The sequence below is a fragment of the Lygodium microphyllum genome, chromosome 6, assembly GCF_053477565.2.
Source record: "Lygodium microphyllum isolate KBCC chromosome 6, Lygodium_microphyllum_v1.1.10, whole genome shotgun sequence".
NCBI classification, from domain to species: domain Eukaryota; kingdom Viridiplantae; phylum Streptophyta; class Polypodiopsida; order Schizaeales; family Lygodiaceae; genus Lygodium; species Lygodium microphyllum.
Genome location: NC_141140.1, coordinates 151,523,404 through 151,546,243, shown reverse-complemented (window position 1 = coordinate 151,546,243; position 22,840 = coordinate 151,523,404). Strand labels below are relative to the sequence as shown.

General features: G+C 37.5%; 1 long non-coding RNA gene across 1 annotated transcript; it reads left to right on the top strand.

Moving 5' to 3' along the window:
- The first annotated feature begins 10 nt into the window (after positions 1–10).
- LOC148035292 (uncharacterized) lies at positions 11–22,585 on the top strand. The gene is made up of 4 exons (XR_015691180.1): positions 11–75; positions 21,797–21,932; positions 22,221–22,305; positions 22,453–22,585. It is a non-coding gene; the product is annotated as an uncharacterized LOC148035292 (long non-coding RNA).
- Positions 22,586–22,840: the final 255 nt, after the last annotated feature.

Sequence of the window (22,840 nt, the reverse complement as noted above, 5' to 3'; positions counted from 1 at the left end):
GTGGTCTGACGATCAATAGAGGAGGAGGTGGGAGGAGAAGATGGTGCTCGGGCATGCCTACATAACTTAACCCTGGTTTACTCAACTATTTCCATTTTCCCTTTTTTATTTAAAATTGGTTCCAAGTTACTCTTTTCCTAATTTTAAAAACCGCTATATAAATTTTCTGGTCCCGGCATAATCCTTTTTCAAACTTCCAAAAACAATTCGTAACAAAGTACAAACGCATATCCTTAAACGAATCCTCCTGAGTCCTAGTCCATGGTTCCGTTTTCTTTTGGGATGTTAGATTTAGGCGTCAAATGTAATCTTTAACCTTAGATAATGGGCAAATCCTAAGGCTGTAAAAGGTTTCTTTTTGTCTTTGTCCCAACAATGTTGCACAGCGACACACTCCTCCCCAGAAAAGAATCGAGGAGTGTCCCAACATTGAACAACCTCACCTCTTTTCCCTACTAGGCCGCATGCGATCTTGTAAGTCAAGGTGCATACATGATACTCGAATTCATTTGCATACTAGAATTCATGGTCTACTGAGGTGCATACTGGAATTCGTTTGCATTTACCCAAGTTCATCCCCTTCTTAAAAGGAACAGCTAGGTTGGTTTGCTTGCATGCAATTTATATATTGTTTTCATCCTTCATGCACCTAGGGACTCTCTCTCTCTCTCTCTCTCTCTCTCTCTCTCTCTCTCTCTCAATGCCATGTGTATACCCACAAAAGCCTCTTGTTTAATAGCATACCTAAGATTGTATATGATATGACAAAGTTCAAATGATTTCATGACATTGATAATAAATTGTGTCTCACATGTTGCACCATGGGGACGAGAAAGGCAACAAATTTACTGTGGAGAGGTCTCCTATAGAGCTCATTGCCAAAATTTGTCATATAATATCTTATGCATGTTGACTTATCAAGTTCAAGGCAAATGACTTTTTTGGAAGAAAATCCCAACTCCATATTGAGGGTGAACTTAGTGATGACAAACATCTATTACTCAGATTATGAAAAAACACATGTTATACTAATGTTGAATCAACAAAGGGGCAATTATACATGGGGGCATCCAACAAACCCAACTCCTTGAGAAAAAAATGGTTCATTCAAAGTAACTTGATTTGTGAATGGTCCAAAACTATCACACAACTAATCTCTCTATAGTTTTTATCTATTTCAAAAAATCGAATTCTTAAAAGTGGCTTCACAACCCCCAACAAATTCCTAGTAGCCATGGTACGAGGGATCGTTAGCCATAGCTACTTATGTGATAATCTCTCAGAGATCCATTAACTCATAGAGTTATATAAACTTAGCAAATTCCTAGTAGCCATGGTACGAGGGATCATTAGCCATAGCTACTTATGTGATAATCTCTCACAGATCCATTAACTCATAGAGTTATATAAACTTAGCGCTTTGATCCATGCTAAGCAAAAGAAGGGGAAGTGGCAAATAGTGGGAGGATATAAATAAGTTTTCATATGGATATTGTAAGGAAAGACAAACACATGTTAATGTGGGTTGGGAAGCACCATAGAGTAGCTTCATATGTTTTGTTAGAACCCCTTCTAGAATCAAGTAGTTTCACATGTTTCGTTAGCACCCCTTCTAGGATCAAGCGAAGCAATATGAGGCAATGTAATAAAACTTTCACCCTTCCCTTCCATGGAGAGAGGTCTTCATGTATGACACTATTATGTATGACGCTTCATTATCTACTACTCTCTTTAATGGATTGTGAAGTTTTGAAATTGCAAACCCTTAAACTCGCTAATCTCCTTTAAATAAAAAATTGAAATATTTACATTCTTTTTAAATCTCCTAAAAAATCAATCACATTTTGAAAACTCATAGTAGAAGTGCTACTCTCTTAATGGATTGTGAAGTTTTGAAATTGCGAACCTTTTAACTCGCTAATCTCCTTTAAAAAATTGGAATACTTCCATTATTTTTGAATCTCTTAAAAAATCAACCACATTTTTGAAAACTCATAGTAGAAGCAATGGTCTTAATGTAACCTAGTTTTGTGCACCCTTTTAAAATTTGAATAACCATCTAAATGAAAGAAAGCATTAAATTGTGGAGAAGAAATAACCACACTAAACCAAAGGCACAATTGATAAATCTTTGTTGTCCACCATCTTTGGATAGGGTGTGCTAAAATAATCATACACTAGCATTCCGGGCACGCTTCACGCGCGCACAGAATGCTAGGTCACTTCACGGCAGCTTTGCTGCCTTGAAGCAGCAAGTGAAGTTGCCATGCTATCGCATGACAACTTCGCTCAACAATCCATTTCTCATCTTTCTCTCTCCTCTTTTCCTCTCTCTCTCTCTCCCCCCCAAATTCCCTATATCTAATTTTCTCTCTCTCTCTCTTTTCTCTCCCCGCTTTTCTTCTCTCTCTCTCTCTTCTTTTATTCTCCCCCCTCTCTCCTCTCTTTTCCTTCTCTCTTCTCTCTCCTCTTTTTTCCTTTTTTAATTCTTCTCTCTCTCTCTTCATTCTCTTTTTAATTTTTTTTTCTTTTTTCTCTCTCTCTCTCCTTTTCTTCTCTTTGAGCTTTTCTTCTCTCTCTCTCTCTCTTCCTCTATTTTTTATTCTCTCTCTTTTTAAATTTTATCTTTTCTCTCTCTATAATTCTCTCTTTATGCTTATATTCTTACTCTTCTTCTCTTCTCTCTCTCTCTCTCTCTCTCTCTCTCTCTCTCTCTCTCTCTCTCTCTCTCTCTCCGTCCCCTTTTCTTCTTCCTCCCCTCTCTCCTAATTTTCCTTTTTTTCTTCTCTCCCTTTTAAATTTTATCTTTTTCTTCTCTCTTTTAAATTTTATATTATCTCTCTCTCTCTCTTCTCCCCTCTCTCCTCTCTCCGTTCCTCTCTCTCAAAAAAATATTTAAATATTTAAATTTGTTTCTCTTTTCTCTTTTTTCCCATCTCTCTTCCTCTTTTCCTCTTTTTATTTTTCTTCTCTCTCTCACTCTCCCCTCTCCTCTCCTCTCCTTCTCTCTCCCCTTTTTTCCTTTTTTTCTTCTCTCTTTAAATGTTTTTTTCTCTTTCTTTTAAATTTTATCTTTCCTCTCTCTATAATTCTCTCTGTGTTCAAATTCTCTCTCTTCTTATTATTATTTTCTCTCTCTCATTTTCTTCTCTATGTCTCTGTCCCCCCTCTCTTCTCTCTTTTCCTTTTTTCTTTCTCTCTCTCTCTCTCTCTCTCTCTCTTAAATTTTATATTTTCTCTCTATAATTCTCTTTCTCTCTGTTCCCCCTCTCTCTCCCTTTGTCTCCTCTTCTTTCTTTTTTGCTCTTTGTATATTTCTCTCCTCTCTCTCTCTCTCTCTCTCTCTCTCTCTCTCTCTCTTTCTCTCTTTTAATTAAAAAGAAAGTTTCTCTTTTTCCCCATCTCTCTTCCACTTTTCCTCTTTCTTCTTCTTATTCTTATTCTCTCTCTCTCTCTCTCTCCTCTCCTTTCCTTCTCTCTCCTCTTTTTTCCTTTTTTTCTTCTCTCTTTATATTTTTTTCTTCTCTTGCTTTTAAATTTTATCTTTCATCTCTCTATAATTCTCTCTGTGCTAAATTCTCTCTCTTCTTCTTCTTATTTTCTCTCTCTCATTTTCTTCTCTCTATCTCTGTCCCCCCTCTCTTCTCTCTTTTCCTTTTTTCTTTCTCTCTCTCTCTCTCTCTCTCTCTCTCTTAAATTTTATATTTTCTCTCTCTATAATTTCTCTTTTTCTCTCTTCTCCCTCTCTCTCCTCCCTCTCCTCTTCTTTCTTTTTTGCTCTTTGCATATATATATATATATATATATCTCCTTATTTTAATTAAAAAGAAAGTTTCTATTTTTTTCTTTTCTCTTTCTTTTAAATTTTAAATTTTCTTTCTCTATAATTCTTCTTCTTATTTTCTCTCTCTCATTTTCTTCTCTCTATCTCTCTCCCCCTCTCTCCTCTCTTTTTCTTTTTTCTTTTCTTCTTTCTCTTTCTTAAATTTTATATTTTCTCTCTCTATAATTCTTTTTATTTCTTTTAAATTTTATCTTTCCTCTCTATATAATTCTCTCACTGTGTTCAAATTCTTTCTCTTCTTCTTCTTCTTCTTATTTTCTCTTTCTCATTTTCTTCTCTCTGTCTCTCTCCCCCTCTCTCATCTCTTTTCCTCTCTGTCTCTTTCTCTCTCTCTTAAATTTTATATTTTCTCTCTCTATAATTCTCTTTTTCTCTGTTCCCCCTCTCTCTACCTCCCTCCCTCTCTTTTTTTTTGCTCTCTCTCTTTCTTTCTCTCTCTCTCTCTCTCTCTCTCTCTCTCTCTCTTTCTCTCTCTCTCCTTATTTTAATTAAACAAAACGTTTACATTAAAAAGTTTAATGTAACACACACACACACACACACACACAACCTAGGCCCTACGCAAGAGAGAGAGGGGGGAGAGGGAGAAGAAAAATATTTAATTAAAAAAATATTGTTCTCTTTCCTCTTTCTTCCCCTTCTCTCTTCATCTTCTTCTTTTTATCGTTCTTCTTCTTCTTTTTCTTCTTCTTCTTCTTCTTCTTCTTCTTCTTCTTCTTCTTCTTCTTCTTCTCTCTCTCTCTCTCTCTCAAAGCGTGTGAAAAACTATGTTCGAAAAATTATAAATTAGAAAAATATTTAAAAATATTTAATTAAAGAAAATTTTAAATTAAAAATTTTAATCTAACAGAGAGAGAGAGAGAGAAACTTTTGATTTAAAAAGAAGTTTGATTTAATTAAAGGAGAGATATATATGTATGTATATATATATAACCTGGGCCCTACACATGAGAGAGAGAGAGAGAGGGGAGGGGGAAGAATTTAATTAAAAAGGGGATGGGAAAAAGAAAGAGAGAGATTATAAGTGGAGAGAGGGGAGGGGTTTTAATTTTATAAAAAGGAGGGGGGGGGGGGGGGGGGGGGGGGAAGGGGCGGGGGAAAGCTTTAATGAAAAAAGGCAAGGAGAAGAGAAAATGAGATATTGCACGTGAGAAAGAAAGGAGGGGAGGGGGTTTTGATTGAAAAAGGGAGGTTTGGAAAAGGGGGTAGGTTTGGGAAGCCCTCTAGAGGTTTGGGGCTTTTCGAACCTATAGCTAGTAGTAGTAAGATGAGGTCATGTAACTTTACACATATAGTATGTAGTGTTTGGGACCCTTAACTTGTTGAGAACAAATTTGCATGTACACCAATCATACCATCACCAAGATCCAAACTTCAAGTTTCTATTCCCCTTATTCACTCCTAATGTCTAGCTAAAGATATTGTTATGCTCATGTTGATTGTGATGAGCAAGGCATTATTTTTTCACATATAGTATGTAGTGTTTGGGACCCTTGACTTATTGATAAAAAATTTGCACGTACACAAGCCATATAATCACCAAGATCCAAACCTCAAGTTTCTATTCCACTTATTCACTCTAATATCTAGCTAAAGATAACTTTATACTCCTATTGATTGTGACTAGCAAGGCATTCTTTTCTCACATATAGTATGTAGTGTTTGGGACCCTTGACTTGTTGAGAACAAATTTGCAAGTACACAAGTCATATCATCACCAAGATCCAAACCTCAAGTTTCTATTCCATGTATTTACTCCCAATGTCCAGCTAAAGATATTATTATGCTCATGTTAATCGTGACGAGTAAGACAATTCTTTTCTCACATATAGTATGCAGTGTTTGGGACCCTTAACTTGTTAAGAACAAATTTGCATGTACACAAGTCATATCATCACCAAGATCCAAATCTCAAGTTTCCATTCCACTTATTCACTCCCAATGTCTAGCTAAAGATATTGTTATGCTCATGTTGATTGGGACGAGCAAGGCATTCTTTTCTCACATATAGTATATAGTGTTTGGGACCCTTGACTTGTAGAGAACAAATTTGCATGTACACAAGTCACATCATCACCAAGATCCAAAAATTAGGTTTCTATTCCACTTATTCACTCCTAATGTCTAGCTAAAGATATCGTTATGCTCATGCTTCCTATTCTTACAAATTTTGCTCTTCACTTCTAACTCCCAGAGCTCTCCTCCTGTGACCACCATCTTGTAAGCTAGAGAGGACAAGGATGAGGTTTTTATAGAGATAATTCTAATGTAACCTAAGCAATACGTTAGCAGCATTTCCCTATGGCAATTCTTTGTATAAGTTGTGGAATCATGCATTTTGGGGATTACATCAAGTTAACATGAGTTCATATTAATATTAAATTTTCTCAATTGGATTGTTTTACTAGCATTTAAGGGTGAGATGTCCTTTTTTGGCATAAAATTTATGAGACTCTTCTTCTTCTTCTTCTTCTTCTTCACACACACACACACACACACACACACACACACACACACACACACACACACACACACACACACACACACACACACACACACACACACACACACACACACACACACACACACACACACACACACACACACACACACACACACACACACACACACACACACACACACACACACACATCATTGTATAGTTAGGTTGTTTGTTCACTGATAGGTGAATCTTGAAATCAAAGCTCAAGAACGATACAATCATTGAAATCATTTTAATTACATCCATGAGGCTAGGATCTTGCAATTTATGAGTGATAAAATTATCATAATGATTTTTTAATGTGTTATAACCATAGCTCTTTGCATGTAATCATTTTATTGGACTACATGGCACGAAATGTGTTTCCACATCAACATGACATTTTATTCCCGAAATGCAAAAGGAGGGATATATAGACATAAGAGTGGCTTGGTCAATATGGTACAACAAGAGTGTTGGTAGATGGATAATATGAGGTGATTCATCTTCCATGATGCACAACTATTAACTGTAAAGAACCAAACTTGCCAAGCTCATCAATTAGCAAAGCTTGAGAGAGTAGTAAATTATTTCAATGAGAAAGCATGGATCTAAATTTTACTCATGAATGTGATACAAGGATGCTTGTTTGTAAGGATCCATTCTTGTAGAGTTCATCAATTAGTAGAGTTTGAGAGTAATCAGCTATTTTGTGAGTAGAAAAAGCATTGATTACTCATGAATGTGACTCAAGGGGTGCAAATTTGAGAAATCTCACATGTTTATTGGTATCAAGGGGTATTTGAAAAAGCCTAGCAATTACATAAATTAACCCCTCTTTCTTAGAAATAAAAGTTTAGGTTTTTCTTTTAAGTGGAAAAAAGAAACCCCTTCAACAAGTGTAATAATGTACATTTCCCCAAATTTTATAAAGTAAAATGTCCCTCTTAATGAACTCATGTGATACACTTTTATGTTTGGAGGTATATCTCTTGAGAAATGTGATAACAATAAGAAGATGAATAGAATAGAGGTGAACCTATCTACAAAAAGTAAGAGAAAACCAAATCAACAATGTAGCCCACACATGCATGCAACATCAAAGGCACTATTATTCGAGCAAATTTCAAGAGAAGTAGGTTGCAATATGTTAAGCAAGAAACCCTATCGCTATATCTAAAAGAATCTAATGCTTGAGCCAGAATCAATCATATAGAAGTTGAGAAGAGAAGAAATCCCAAGAAGTTAAGAAAATCCAAAAGGAAAATGGGTGAAAGCATGGTTAGGTGGTACAAAAAGTGTCATGGACGCCACTTTTCAAGTGGTTTGTGGAGGTAAGTTTGAAGACTCTTAAAGAGAGAGAAGCTTTAGGAAACAAAAATTCTTGCATTCTTTTGTTAACAAGGTGAGTAGATTGGGCTACCACCATTCGTCTCTCTCTCTTTTCACCAATAGTATAATGGATAGTGTGTGCATGCACATGTGCGTGCACACACACACACACACACACACACACACACACTCTCTCTCTCTCTCTCTCTCTCTCTCTCTCTCTCTCTCTCCTCCCCTTGTTTGTGGCATGTGCGTGCACACACACACACACACACACACACACACACACACTCTCTCTCTCTCTCTCTCTCTCTCTCTCTCTCTCTCTCTCTCTCTCTCTTGTTTGTGGCATGGTCCTCTCTACCTCTCCCTATCTCTCGCTACAACATATGAATGCTATACCAACAAAATTTAAGATGTAAATTTGTATAAAATCGTTTGACAATATCAAGCCCTTCCATCTAAATACGTATCGATAAAAGCGTCAGTGGCAAGTACACTAGTATTTATGTCGATATGTGTGAAGGAATATACATCAAAATATATGTCACACAATATTGAAGGCATTGCCAATGCATATACTCATGTGTGTAGGAAACGTTACCATATAAAATAACATTATTTAACACAATGCCATCTTGAAGGACAATGTCAAAAGAAATAAAAAATGACCAAATAGTACTATTCTTAAAACTACAGTATGTACATGAGTGTAGATAAAGCTTTGGAAGCCAAGGTCTGGCTTAGATAAAAAAATAACATAACTATCCTTGCCAAAACCATTCAATTCACTTGTTCTTGATTCCAAGTTTCCCTCCTCAATGTATTCTACATAAGCAAACAAAATTTATTACATATTAACAACATAAAACAGATCACAATGCTTATAATTAGAAATACATAAGCTTACTAAACACCACAATTACACATGGTCAAATACTTCAAAAATACAATTAAGCAAGAGTCAAATTACACTAGAATTAAGAGTGTTCTCCCATACCTTCATGTGTTGTACTCCCTACTATGACTGATGTTATAATAGCGAGATTGTAGCTCTTCGAGAACAATGTCTTTGTTTGTAGGAGTGAACCCTTTGTTCGCTTCTTGAGATTGAGTCTTTGTAGGAAGAACTGGCCAATCATCAGCATGTTGTTGTATCTTGATATTCAATGAAGGTGACAATGATAAGTAGAAATTCTAAATCTAGTTAAGAGTTACGACGATCTACATAAATAATACCAACCTCAAGGATCATAACTTGGCGATGGTCATTTTAGTCCTGATAACAATGTTCTAGTACATGGGATTATTATCCCAGGAAAACCCTTAATACTCATCAAAATGGTAGACAAATACATGCAATCACCAGCTTCTTTGGGTAATGATCTCTTCATTGATGGTCTTAAGTTGTATATAGTAGAAGAAGTTGGCGTTCTTTACAAAGGCGCATATCAAAATACTCTTCGTAGAGGCATTCAAATCAAGTCCCTAATTGTTGTTTATATTACAAAAATGCCATAGTTCATCTTGCATTTTCTACAAACAAGCTACAATATAGAGAGTCAACTATAAGGTGTTCAAGAAGGGCCTTGCATTTATGTTAGCAATTATAAAGTCTACTGTTAATCGTTAGATGAACAAGGTGGAGAATTTGGAAAAGCTAAAGTAGAAGACAAAGGCCAAGGCAAAGTGAAATGGAAGACGAAGGCGCGCCAAGAAAAATCTAAAACACAATAAGCGTAGAAAAGTCCTAAATAAGGGAAAAAGGTGCACAAGGAAAAGCGCAAGTCAATACTTTTGTAAAAGAGTGCAAGCGCATCATGATTTAATTTAAGGAATGCCGGGCTCTCACCCGCCGTGCAATTTGTAAAGGTAGATGGGCGGTAGGAAGGAAGCTAGGAAGATAGGAGGACAATGGGAAAAAGGGCCTAGGCCGGCCATGTAAAAAAGGGGATAAGGGGATGACCGCCCAAAAGGGATTTAGGGTTTTGTATATAAAGCTGAAAAGTGAATGAGAAGCTCATTCTTGTGTGTGGCCAAAAGTGGCTCTCCTCCTCCTCTTCTTCTTCTTCTTCTTCTTGTTCTTGCTTGCTTGAGCTTGTGCTTGAGAGAGGGAGTGTGAGAGTGTGAGGGAGTGAGTATGTGAGGGTGAGGGACCGAGGAGGAGAAGCTCTCCATATTCTCCTCTCTTCTTCTCTTCTCTTCTCTTCTCTTCTCTTTTCTTGCTCGCGGTAATGGGGCTTGGAGTGCGGAGCTTGAGGATAAATCTTGCTTGAATCTTGCACTTGGAGCATGGAGCTACCAGAGCGTGCGGGAGAGGAGGTAACTCGATCGTCATGGAGGTAAGCTCACTACACTCATGGATAGGTAGCGCGTCGGCTATGTGAGAGGTAGCCATTAGTGCTGGCTTGGAACGCTTGAAGCAATAAGCGGTCTTTGGGAGCCCTCGCTCAACCGGCAAGACCCACAGACCGCTTATTGCTTCAAGCGTTCCAAGCCGAGCACTAATGGCTACCTCTCACATAGCTGACACGCTACCTATCCATAAGTGTAGTGAGCTTACCTCCATGGTGATCGAGTTACCTCCTCTCCCATGCACTTCGGTAGCTCCACGATCCAAGTGCAAGATTCAAGCAAGCTCCATCCTCAAGCTCCGCGCTCCAAGCTCCATTGCTGTGAGCAAGAGAAGAGAAGAGAAGAGAAGAGAAGAAGAGAGGAGAAGATGGAGAGCTTCTCCTCCTCGGTCCCTCACCCTCACACACTCACTCCCTCACACTCTCACACTCCCTCTCTTAAGCACAAGCTCAAGCAAGCAAGAACAAGAAGAAGAAGAAGAAGAGGAGAGCCACTTTTGGCCACACACAAGAATGAGCTTCTCATTCACTTTTCAACTTTACATACAAAACCCTAAATCCCTTTTGGGCGGTCATCCCCTTATCCCCTTTTTTACATGGCCAGCCATGGCCTAGGCCCTTTTTCCCATTGTTCTCCTATCTTCCTAGCTTCCTTCCTACCGCCCATCTACCTTTACAAATTGCACGGGTGAGAGCTCGGCGCTCCTTAAATTAAATCACGATGCGCTTGCGCTCTTTTACAAAAGTATTGACTTGCGCTTTTCCTTGTGTGCCTTTTTCCCTTATTTAGAACTTTTCTGTGCTTCTTGTGTTTCTAGATTTTTCTTGGCACGCCTTCGTCTTCCATTTCACTTTGCCTTGGCCTTTGTCTTCTGCTTTAGCTTTTCCAGATTTTCCACCTTGTTTGCCTGATGGTTAACATCTACCAACCTATTTCGTTATATATAGCTCTCTTCCAATGAGAGAGGAACTTCCACAAGGAAATGATGAAACATCTATACCAAAATGAGTATCTAAGCTCATTTGGATGACAATTTCATCTACCCAAGTATTGAAGGAATGTGTTGGCCTTCGAATATGGTGATGTGTCTTTAAGCAAGGCTTGAATGCTACTTATGTTTCATTATTGTGCCATTTTGAAACTCTACTTAAAGAATCTTAATGTGTCATTTTTGAATTAAAAACTCTTCAAAAAAGAATACTTTGAGACATATAATGAAATAGCTTTGATGGAAGACACGGCAAGGTACATATAAGAAATCATCTATATAAAGTGTGTTCAAAGGATATTAAGAAATGGCCTTTCTTATACATGCTATAAGGCCTTAAAATGATCCCCTTTACTTTGCTCAACTTACAGATTTTTTTTCAAGTTGTAATTTGAAAACCCATTTTTGTAAATATAATCCTATAAATCATACTAAATATAATATCCTTTCTTTTGAACTCACGTGGTATCTTACATGTTCTATATGGTGGACTTCTTGGCATGGAAGATCACTACCTATTGTAGGTTGAATTTATCCAATAAAAATTTAAGAAAAGTGTGTTTAGATAAGTCCTATCTTAAAAATGATAATACTACATGAATATCACTCGAGCCTTGCTTCAAGACTCTACGCATTGTATTCATACACTAGCACGTTCCGTCAATACTTAGCTTATAAGATCATGAGATGGACAAGTGCAAATAGGTTCCTTTTGTTTTTCTCTACTTTCTCCTAGATCAAGGAGGGGAATCAATCTTGATCTACTGTTTTAAAGCATACCTCTCTCTCTCTCTCTCTCTCTCTCTCTCTCTCTCTCCGTCCTCTATCATATCTACCTCATATCTGCTCTCTTCTTTGCTCTCCACCCTCTCCTCTCTCTACTCCCTCCCTACTTTACTTTCTTTCTCTCCTCTCACTTCCTTATTTTCTCTCTTTAGTCTCTCTATCTATTCTCTTCTATCTCTCTCTCCACTTTCTTCTCTCTAATCTATTTTATCTCCTCTTCCCTTTACTCTCTATTCTCCTCTCTCTCTCTACTCTCTCTCTACCCCCTCTCTCTCTCTTTTCTACTCTAGTTTCTCATTCATTTCTCCTTCATTTCTCATCTCTTTTTTCTCTCTACTCTCCTCTCTCTACTTTCTCTCTATTCTCTCTCTCTCTCTCTCTCTCTCTCTCTCTCTCTCTCTCTCTCTCTCTCTCTTTTCTACTCCCCCTACTAGCTTCTCTTTTCTCTATTCTACTTTTTCCTTCTTTTCTTTGCTCTTTTTTCTCTCCTCTTTCTACTCCCTCGCTCTATCTCTTTTTTGCTCTCTATATTCTCTCTCTACTTTCTCTCTCCTCTATCTACTCCCTCTCTTTCCTCCACTACTTTACATTCTCTCTCTTCTCTCTACTCTCTCTAGCTACTCTCTTCTCTCTCCACTTTCTCTCTACCCTCTCTAGCTACCCTCAAATTTCTCACTCTACTCTCCTCTCTCTCTACTCTCTTTTATCTCCTTGCTCTACTCTCCTCTCTCTTATCTCCCTACTCTACTCCCTTTAGCTACCCTCTCTCGTCTCTCTCTACTTCCTCCTCTCTCCACTTTTTCTTTTTGCTCTCTATCTTCTTTCTAGTTTTTCTCTCTTTACTCTACTCTTTCTCCTCTCTCTAGTCTCTTCTCCCTCCTCTCTCCTCCCTAGAGTAGGGAGGTACTCTAGGGAGGAGAGAGGAGGGAGTAGAGTAGAGTAAAGTAGCCTTCTCTATAGTCTCTCTTCTCCCAAGAGGAGGGAGTAGAGTAAAGTAGAGAGAGTAGAGTAAAGAGAGAGAAATTAGAGAGGATTTACTGTCTACTCTAGGTGTATAAAAAGAGTGTAAACTAATGGAAGAAACTATTTATATATATGCAAACTTTGCTCCCTTGATTTCTTGCAACTATTATTCCTTGAGAGTGAGAGTGAAGGAGAGAGAGAGAGTGTGTGTGAGAGTATGTGTTGAGTGAGGGACATGGTTATGCAAAGCTCCTTGCATCCTATTTTCTTCTTGTCCATCCCATCTCTTTGGTGAGTGTTTTCAAGAGTGATAGTGCATGAATAGAGAGTGTGAGAGGGCAAGGGACTCGAAATGAGAAGCCTTGTTTTTCTCTTCATCTCCTAGAGCTCATCATAGGTGTCTCCTCTCTATCACAACAATGAGAAAGTGAAATAAAAGGTGCATGCACTTGGATCACGAGCCAATACAATGACACTCTCTTTTCTCTCTAATCTCTTTCCTCTTTCTACTTTCTCTTCTCTCTCTCTTTGCTTTCTCCTTTATCTCTTCTATTCTCCACTTTACTCTCTACTTTCTCTACTCTTTCCTCTCCTCCCCTCTCCTCTCTCTAGTTTCTCTCACACACACACACACACACACACACACACACACACACTCTCTCTCTCTCTCTCTCTCTGTGTGTGTGTGTGTGTGTGTGTGTGTCTCTCTCTCTCTCTTTGTTTTCTCCTTTATCTCTTCTATTCTCCACTTTACTCTCTCCTTTCTCTACTCTTTCCTCTCCTTCTCCCCTCTCTTCTCTCTCTACATTCTCTCTACCCTATACTCTCTATCTTTCATCTAGTTTTTAATTTGTTTGTTGTAAGCTCAATCATAGCAATGATAGTTTATCTTGGAGAAATATAGTGGAAGGTGCTTGTTATTTTTCAAAACTCATGTATAGCATAAGATTGTTTTGCATACAGGCAGAGATTTTCAAGAGATTTAAGGAAACATATCCCTATGTTCAGATCCCTTTGAGATGCTATGAGGGCTTGAAGCCATACTTTGTATGACAATTGAAGACAAGTATACATGTTATTGTATTGCTAATGTCTAAATGATATTTCAAAATTACACTTTTAATTTCATGTGCCAAAGGCTTCTAGATACAAACTACATGTGTGCATACTCTCTATGTGCCAAGGATGTGGAGCATTCTACTAGCACAACAGGGCAACAATGGGATCACATCTCTTTGGAAGTCTTTGCTTTGCCCTAAACCTAAAGGGTCTACATTTCATAATAGAGAATGTATTTTTGGGATTTTTTCTCAATGTGGCATTGAAAAATTTAATGAGATTAGCAATACATCATTCTTGTTACAATTTAAGGTCTTTCAAGACATAGAAATTGGAGTCAATTAGAGTGGTAAAAAGAAGAAGAGGAAAGATATCTCGGTGGTGCAAATGGCATAACTTAAATTCATGTCCTTTCTAAAAGAGAAGAAAAGAAGCTTCATTGTGTGTAACTTCATCTATAGATGGCAGAGTTAGCAATTTAAAGATTGCCTAACAACATTTCTTGATGATGTAGCAATCTTCATGATTGATTTTGCAAAGAGCTACTTGTTCAAAGAACAAAATGAAATGCAATCTATCCACTAGTAACCAAGTCATAATATTAGTACATATTAGTTATGTTCGTGCTAATGAATATGTGAAAAAGACTTACCATGTCTATATCTCTGATGACAAAACATACGACACATTATTTATCTAGTGTTGTTTCCTTTTGCATGATAGGTGGCTAAAGGATTAGGAGTACAAGTCAAAATGTCATTGCGTGTGGTCCAATGATTGTATAGCATAATTTAAGGCAAAGTGCCCATTCTATTCTATGGAGATACTTTATTATGACTGGTCTAGAAGTGTTATGGAGTTGTTCATGCTCGAGACATAGAAAGGAGAGCATGATGATGCAAATGTTATGATAAAGTGAGAGTTGACACATGAACAATTGAAACAAATTGCCCACCTTCACAGCAAAGTTTTCCCCAATAGACAAGGCATTAGTCAATGCACCTAGGTGCCCTACATAAATTGGAAGATGTGTGTCATCCTCATCACTAGAGCTATTTTCTTCCTATCTAGCATTAGCAAGGGGTTCAATGGTGTGGTACTCCCCATTCTATGCAATCTACTTATTTTTGCATTATCTCCAATCTGTACACTAATCACAAAAGCATGATAATGCTTGATATCTTATAGAATTTGTATAAGTGGATATCATTGTTAGAAAACACCTCAAGAAAGTGACACAATCTAGAATGTGTCATCATTAAATGCATTTCTACCAAGGAGAAGCTCATTTGGACATATTCTGATAACTTGGGCAATGTCCTACCAACATGCTTAATGTGATTGGTGGGCACTATTACACCCTCACTGATTGGTGGGTACTACTACAAATGAGTGCACAAAGATGTTTGGCAATTGCTTATCATGACAAGTCCCCTACTTTCATATATTCACACTTGGTTTGGGTCTAGGTTCCATATGGAGCCCATACCTAGTCATGCGAACCTGTATAGGTCGATGAAGAGATATAAAAATATATTTATAATAGCATACCTTTTAATTCGTAATTTGACTTACTATATCAATATGTCAAGGCCCTTTGCCCACAATTTCATGGTTGCATGAGTTAATATTCATGTAACACAACTTACTTAAAACATAATTATGGAGGGTATTAAAAGGATTTTGATTTTGATACCAAGTCACTTTATACATATGTATCCATTTAAGTTTACAATTCTTCAAGATATTCATGGCTATGTGAAGTAGGGTACCAAAAAGTGGATTAATAGTAAAATGTATAATTTTATGACAATATATGTTTATAGTCCTTCAAGCTTTACATTTAGTGTAATATTGCAATATACAAAAATTTGATAGGGGTTACATCGAGTGATACAAACTAGGGGTTACATCGACTGATGAGGGCTTACATCGAGTGATACAAATTAGGATACAAAAAGTGGACAAGTCTATAAGTATATAAAGAAAGAAAATTTGGGACATTTTCTAAATAATTTACAACGGAACCTTCTATCATGAGATCTCCTAGACTTCAATGTAATGTTGGTAGTTGTGTAGGCAAGTTCATTGACCCTCTTGCAATTAGCAAGTTTCCTATCAAAAGCCCCTAACGAAAGCCCAATATGATTCAAAACATTGGCTTCAAATTGCACCCAAGAATCTAATGCTCATTTGGGTTATCCCTTGTGAAAGGCATTAACTTGTAAATAAATCATTTGGCATATCTCATAGGTATCTCCCCATTGCTAAGGATACCTTGGTATACTTGAGGTATACTTTTTAGTACAACAACCATCATTCATCCACATATACCACTTTCAACATGTTGAGGAACAAGCACATGATGTATTTATGTTGCACATCGAAGATTGATAGTCAATCACTATCTTCAATTGGAGGTACCTCTTGTGGGAGCTTCTCATTCAAGCTTAATTCGTACTCAGCATTTAGTTCCTCTGTATAGAGATGAAAACCCCCCTAAGCTGAGGGTAATCAAAATCTTACTTCAAAGTGGCAAAGGAATTTCCAAATTTTTTAGATGATGTCCTCATGCTAGGGTTGGTTTGGGGAGCTATAGAGAGAGAGAGAGAGAGAGAGAGAGAGAGAGAGAGAGAGAGAGAGAGAGAGAGAGAGAGAGAGAGAGAGAGAGAGAGAGAGAGAGAGAGAGAGAGAGAGAGAGTGTGTGTGTGTGTGTGTGCATGCACAGAATGAGAGAGAGATTTATTGAGCACATAGAAGAGTGAATACAAAGTGCCACTTGTAGGCTAGAAGATAGGTTAACCCCCTAGAGAGAGAGAGAGAGAGAGAGAGAGAGAGAGAGAGAGAGAGAGAGAGAGAGAAAGTTATATTAACGTCTTCTAAAGACCAAAACTGGCCTATGAGACAAACTGTGATACAACTGATGAGGTCCAGCTATCCAAAATAAAAGTACTGAATGAAAAGCTAAAAACTGGAAACTAAAAATACGGTGCTGTGAGTGTGATAAGTGTCGTGTATGTGTATGTGCATATGTAGCTCTGGTACTCCAGATAATGGCTACAAAAGGGGAACAAATGTCGGCTGTGATAGGGGAACAACTGTCGGCTGTGATAAAGTGGTGCGATGTGTATATGTAACAGATGCAGGGAGATATACTATCCTGGGATGTAGTAGCAGTCGTCGAAGTCACTAATAGCAGGTGATCCCTCCTGGATGCAGGATGTGGTACATCGGCGGTGGAGAAAGAGCAAAATGGAGATTTGAGATCCAATGTGTCGAGTGTCGTCGGATAGAGAGAGAGAGAGAGAGAGAGAGAGAGAGAGAGAGAGAGAGAGAGTGTGTGTGTGTGTGTGTGTCCATGCACATGTTTATATGTGTGTGAGGGCAAGAGTGCGGGACCGAGAATGAGAGGGTTTCTACACTAGTCTTTGCTTTGTTTTTCTTCTTCTCTTCAATCACAATGTGGGAAGCTTAAGATGGCCATATCTTTAGCTTGAGAGAAAGAGAATGAGAGAATGTGAATGTGAGGGAGAGAGTGAGGGAATGAAAATGGGAGTTTCATGGAAATGAAGGGAGAGTGAGTGAGAGAGCTCCACCTATCAAAGTGTTAGAGGAGGAAATAAAGACAATTAGATTTTAATGCATAGGAAAGTAGGACAAACAAAGGGAATGAAGTCCACTCTGAACTAGGAGAGAAGAGATGGAGACATGTGGTATTTTCACCAATCATGAGTAGAACAACCACTTCTTTTTAAAAGATTGAGGTTCAAAATTGAAATTCGTCCATGATAATCATATGTTGTATGATAGCAATATTTTGTATCCCTCTTTTTAGTTCACCTTCATTTTTACCATTCATAACACTTTTCCAAAACCACCAAAATAGCAAAAATTTAGTACCACATAACCATGCTTTCACCCCAATACCCATATACATTAGGGCAATGTTCTTTAAAATGGTGATAATAGATTTAGCAATCATTGAATTGCCTATGGAGATATAGCTATATGCATCTAAGCTTCAAGCAAGGATACCAAAGAAGATGCAAATGGTAGACATAAACACCTTGTTTATGTGAGATTGGCTTATTAGCCATAGATGTATGAAGAATTCTTGAAAGAAAAGACAATAGATAACCGAAATGTATATCACTATTGCATGGATTGTATATGAGAAGGAACTAGATGCAATTGACCTTATTACAAAATGAAGAAAGTCCTATTTTCATGCATGCAATCTCCTCTCACAAATAAAGGATCTTTCTAAGGTACTCTGTCATAGCTTTGTGGGGAAGAGGTGAATGGGAAGAAGCATCAAGCTTCTAGATGGGGAGTTATGGAGATGGATTATCTCCAAGCAATGAGAGTTGCAAATGTGGACATGGAAGCTACATGAAAAAAAAAGGGGATACAATCAAAGTGTATATGATGAAAAGAAGCATGCTTCATTGGTTGATGGAGTAAGAGGCTTATTAGAGATCTTGGTACATTATCTCTTGTCTTGTATTGAACATGGGTATGTTGACTCTTGTTGGTGTGTTCCTATGAACCTCTATCTAAGTGTGACACTATTCTTTTCCCAATCTCTCTTTATGTTTGCTACAACTTGCCCCACAATACTCTTCTCCTTCTCGAGCAAGGTAGTGCATAAAGTCTTAGATGAGGGGGGCACGTAGTTAGGCCCATACTCTCCAACCTTCTTTAACATTTCCCTAAAGTACTCAGACCTATGGATATAAAATCATAAATGATAATATGATACTTGTCATGAATCATGATAACATGATAAACAAGTAAATAGTAAAAACTCAAAATCATATATATCAATTTGTCAAAACCTAGTTGCATGAAAGGCAATGTGGTCGTGATAGAATAAACAAGCCATAGCTGCATCTGTCTCTTTGGACATGAAAGTTAATGGTTATATAGCATTTTCCACAAAGATAGCATCATGATTGACCAAAATACACTTAGTTTGTGGACAATAGGATTTGTAACTTTGCTTTTAGAACTGTAAAACAAACAAAGAGCACATTTCATATCCTTATTATTTAATGTTTGCTAATGTTTCATAGGTACCAATGCATTAGCCAAGCATCCAAAATGTGTAGGTGAGAAACATATTCCTTTTTTCAATGTCAAGTCCCATATGAAGCCACAAACTACAATGCTTTGGTGGGACACTTTTTTAGCACATAAGCCACACATAACAATCTAGTAAAAAACCATGACATGGCAAAGCTTGACTCTTAATCACATATCATGCCATCTCTATTAGAGATCTATTCTTATTCTTAGTGATAATATTTTGTCGAGTGTATACTGCACTTAATATTGGTGTTTTATCCCATGTTCATCCTAAAATGCATTAAATTATTTAGATATACACATGAGCTTTAGATCATAATCCATTTACAAGACTACGTTTTCACTACAGCAAATATGCTATATAAGACTAGGATTTAAAAAACCTCATAATGAGGGGAAAATGTACCATGGTGGTCCTAAGTGTGTTTAACACATCACTACCAAAGTGTGATGGCAAAATATTGGGAAAGGGCTTGTGTGCTTTACAAAAAGAATTTAGAATACTTCATCCTCAAAGACTTTTAGGGATCATCATACTAAGTTTCTTTCTTCCTCAACTTGCAAGGTACTATGGAGGTGTGGGAGGCAGAAGAGCTTTTACAAAGGGGCCAGTAGATGCCTCCTTGAAACTCAGATAATTTGGGAAAAGATGTTCTCCATCTCCATCTCATAGTTTAGAACTTGGAAGAGAAGGGTGAGGTGATTTTGGAGAGCTAGTCCCTCAGCTTAATTGGATCTTTAGAAAGCTTTCATGGTAGAATTCCCTACTAAAGATAGGGTGGATAAAAGGTTATTGGTATCTCCTCTATGGCATTTGTGAAGGAGGAGAGAAGTGTCAATTTATCATCTAGTTTGGGGGTGTCAAGATTTTAAAGTGGCTTGGTCAATGGTTAAAAGTTGGATGAGCCTTGCAAGCTTCATGGACTCTAGTGTGCTTCATGAAGAGATCCTCAAGGCTTCAAATTCGATTAGGGATGTCCTCATCCAACTTATATAGAAGATTAGGAGCTCATGTGTATTTAAGAACCATCCAAGTTTTAAGAGCCTTATGGATTATGCCGTTAATACTATAGAGGATATTTGTGTGGCTTTTGAAGATTCAAGAATGAAAGCTCCAATATATGGGCTAGTTTCTAAGAAGTTATGTGTGACCAATTCCATGATGCATCTTTTAATGATCATGCAAATTTACTCCTTACTACAATGCATGCTACTTAAAAGACCATTAATTGAACCATCCATGGTGAAGGATTTATAAACACCATTTGTAAAACATAAAAAGAAAGACATATAACATGCTTTTGAATAGGATTTATGTACTCATTTGGAAAAGGATTGTGTACTAAGTTGGAACACACATAAAAACTAGCTTTCATATACAATTCCAAACATCTATGGAAAGTTGCTAAAGGAAAGTGGACCTACAATTTTGACTTGAAATATATCATATAGGGAGCACATCACATAAATATGTCTTCAATTAGTCTCGATTGCTTATAGGAACTCAATGTCAGTAGAAAACATGTATAAGAAGACCTTGCAAGCTCAAAACATGTGCATTTTAAATTTCAAAGTTATAGGCTTCAGACATTACTTAAATACTTTGATCATGAAAGTTGAGCAACATGTCAAATAAGGTTTACTACTTCGATACTTGGTCTTGACAAGTCATGGATATTGCATTCTAAATAAGTTGTGATGCCTTGTGTCATAAGCTTGAAATGCCTCATATTCTTGGGACTAATAGTAATGATTGTTACAAGGTACAAGTATGGTATAGAATACAACTATGAGAGGTATGTGCACTACCTTGAAGCCAAAGTGCAAACCAACACATGTACATGCATTGAGGGGAAGGGTCAAATCTTGAGAATAAAATTTTGAAGGGTGATTAAAGGTTGTGGACACCTAACATGCACACCATCAAGGAGAAGATTATTTCTCAATTTTCTATCATTCTTACCTATAGCATGCACATAAAGTTTATTATGTGGGATATACACTTAGGATTTTGTACTTGTTCTTTTGTGAAAAAGCTTAAAACAAGCTTGAGATATTGCATACATGCTTACTATTCTCACAAAAGGTTGATATCCATGCACAAATATATATGCTAGCTAGTAGAAGCTCAAACTGATGAGTTAATAGCACTTTACATTTAGAGTTTGCATGCCATTCTTCAAACCAATTTGTCATGCCATGTGAAAGACCCCTATGGGCTTAGTAAATGGAGGACACTTAGCTAAGGGATGTTTATAGGCATTCTTTGTGCTTTAAGAATATGTAGTACGACAAGACCAAAATGCAAGCTTGATTCTATATTTATGCGTGTTGGAATCAAGAAGTGGTTTTTTTACAAACTTTAACAATATTCACTTGATGGAATTGTTGTTGTAGAATATCTTTTGTCAAAGGGAAACATAGACATTGTTTTAAAAGCTGAAAAGCAAGTGTGGGCAAGGTCTTCACAACCATCTAATCACCACTAGAACCTAGCATCTATAAAGTGAAGTGGTTAGATTAGCCCAACCTATGTGCTAAAGAAGACATCAAGGCATCTCTTGGCTAGAGTGTGCTCCCAAAAGAGATCCTTGAAAATTTTACATTGAAATGAGTATGATATGCAACCCAAAACCACGAAGTTGCAATCCTTATAATTATTTAGGAAGACTCTGTTGAAGTCTTTACAAGACATCAGGTGCACTACATTCATATAGAGAAAGGTTAACCACATTAAAGATACAATGAGTGGTCATTCATAAAGTGGCAAATTTGTTAGCATTGCTTGTAAGGGCATGCCATAATGGTGATTAAGGGGATATAGCTTCCACTTGGGAAACTTGCAAGCTAAAAGTTGGAATGTTTAATTCTTTGTCTTTATTTTCGTTTAATTTTGTAGGGGCTTGATGCTTTCCCTTATCAAACATCAAAATTAGGGCAATGGTCTAATGCACGATTGCTTTGTTGCTTCTAAGTTGATGACTCTTGGCGCACTCTTGTCAATTTTCATCTTAGGCTATTCAAAGAGCATTAGGGTAAGGGAGCAGTACAATTGTGGCCCCTAGTTATCGTGATTTTTCTAAATTACATGCAGAGCTTGACATGTATGTAATGCAACTACTCTAATGGCTTAAAGTGGGTTCTAAATGCCTTCTCATCGGCTACAAGAGTTCATAACCTACTTGTCTACCAACCCCCATGTGATACTTTTTGAATGCGCCGATGTGCATCACTTCCATGAGTGTTTTTTGCAACATTGAATTTCGAATTAACAACCAATTACAAATTGAAAGAGCATTAAAAATGACCGTTTTTTTTTATAGTTACACAATGATCAAGAGACAACATCTCGAATAAGGGGCTCCTCAGTCACTAATTTTCCAAGGAGATTAGAAGATGCAAAGTTAGGTGCGATAGCACTAGCCCCTTTACCTTGATAGGTGTTCAAAATGTGTTTGAGCTTCTTCTACCATTAAGCATGTCGTATGTCTATGTATGTATATGCATAAGTATATGTATATATAGTAATATGCTTGCGTATATGTACGTGTATAGGTTAAGGTATGAGTATTGACATGAAGCAAACACCAACAACAAAATATATTATATAAATGTCTCGTGTCGCGCGACTCTTCACAAAAAGGAAGACACAAGTCGGGTCACGGGGCCCGTCAGCCGTCGATCTGGGGGCACCGACGGTCGCGATGGATCGGAGGACTCGCCAGGTTGTGTTTGTTGTTCTTGGGTGTGTGTCGAAATACAGTTGAGAATGGCTTTGATTGGTCGACCTTCACCAGATCTGGATCGCTGGATCGGATCGTTGGTGGGATGGATGGACGGACGAGATGCTCGACACGTGCCGGCCTTCGAGCAGCTCAAACCAGATCCCGGTCCCCCAACTGCCCGCACCTCGCAGCCGTACCTTTGTAAGTATTTGACCGTT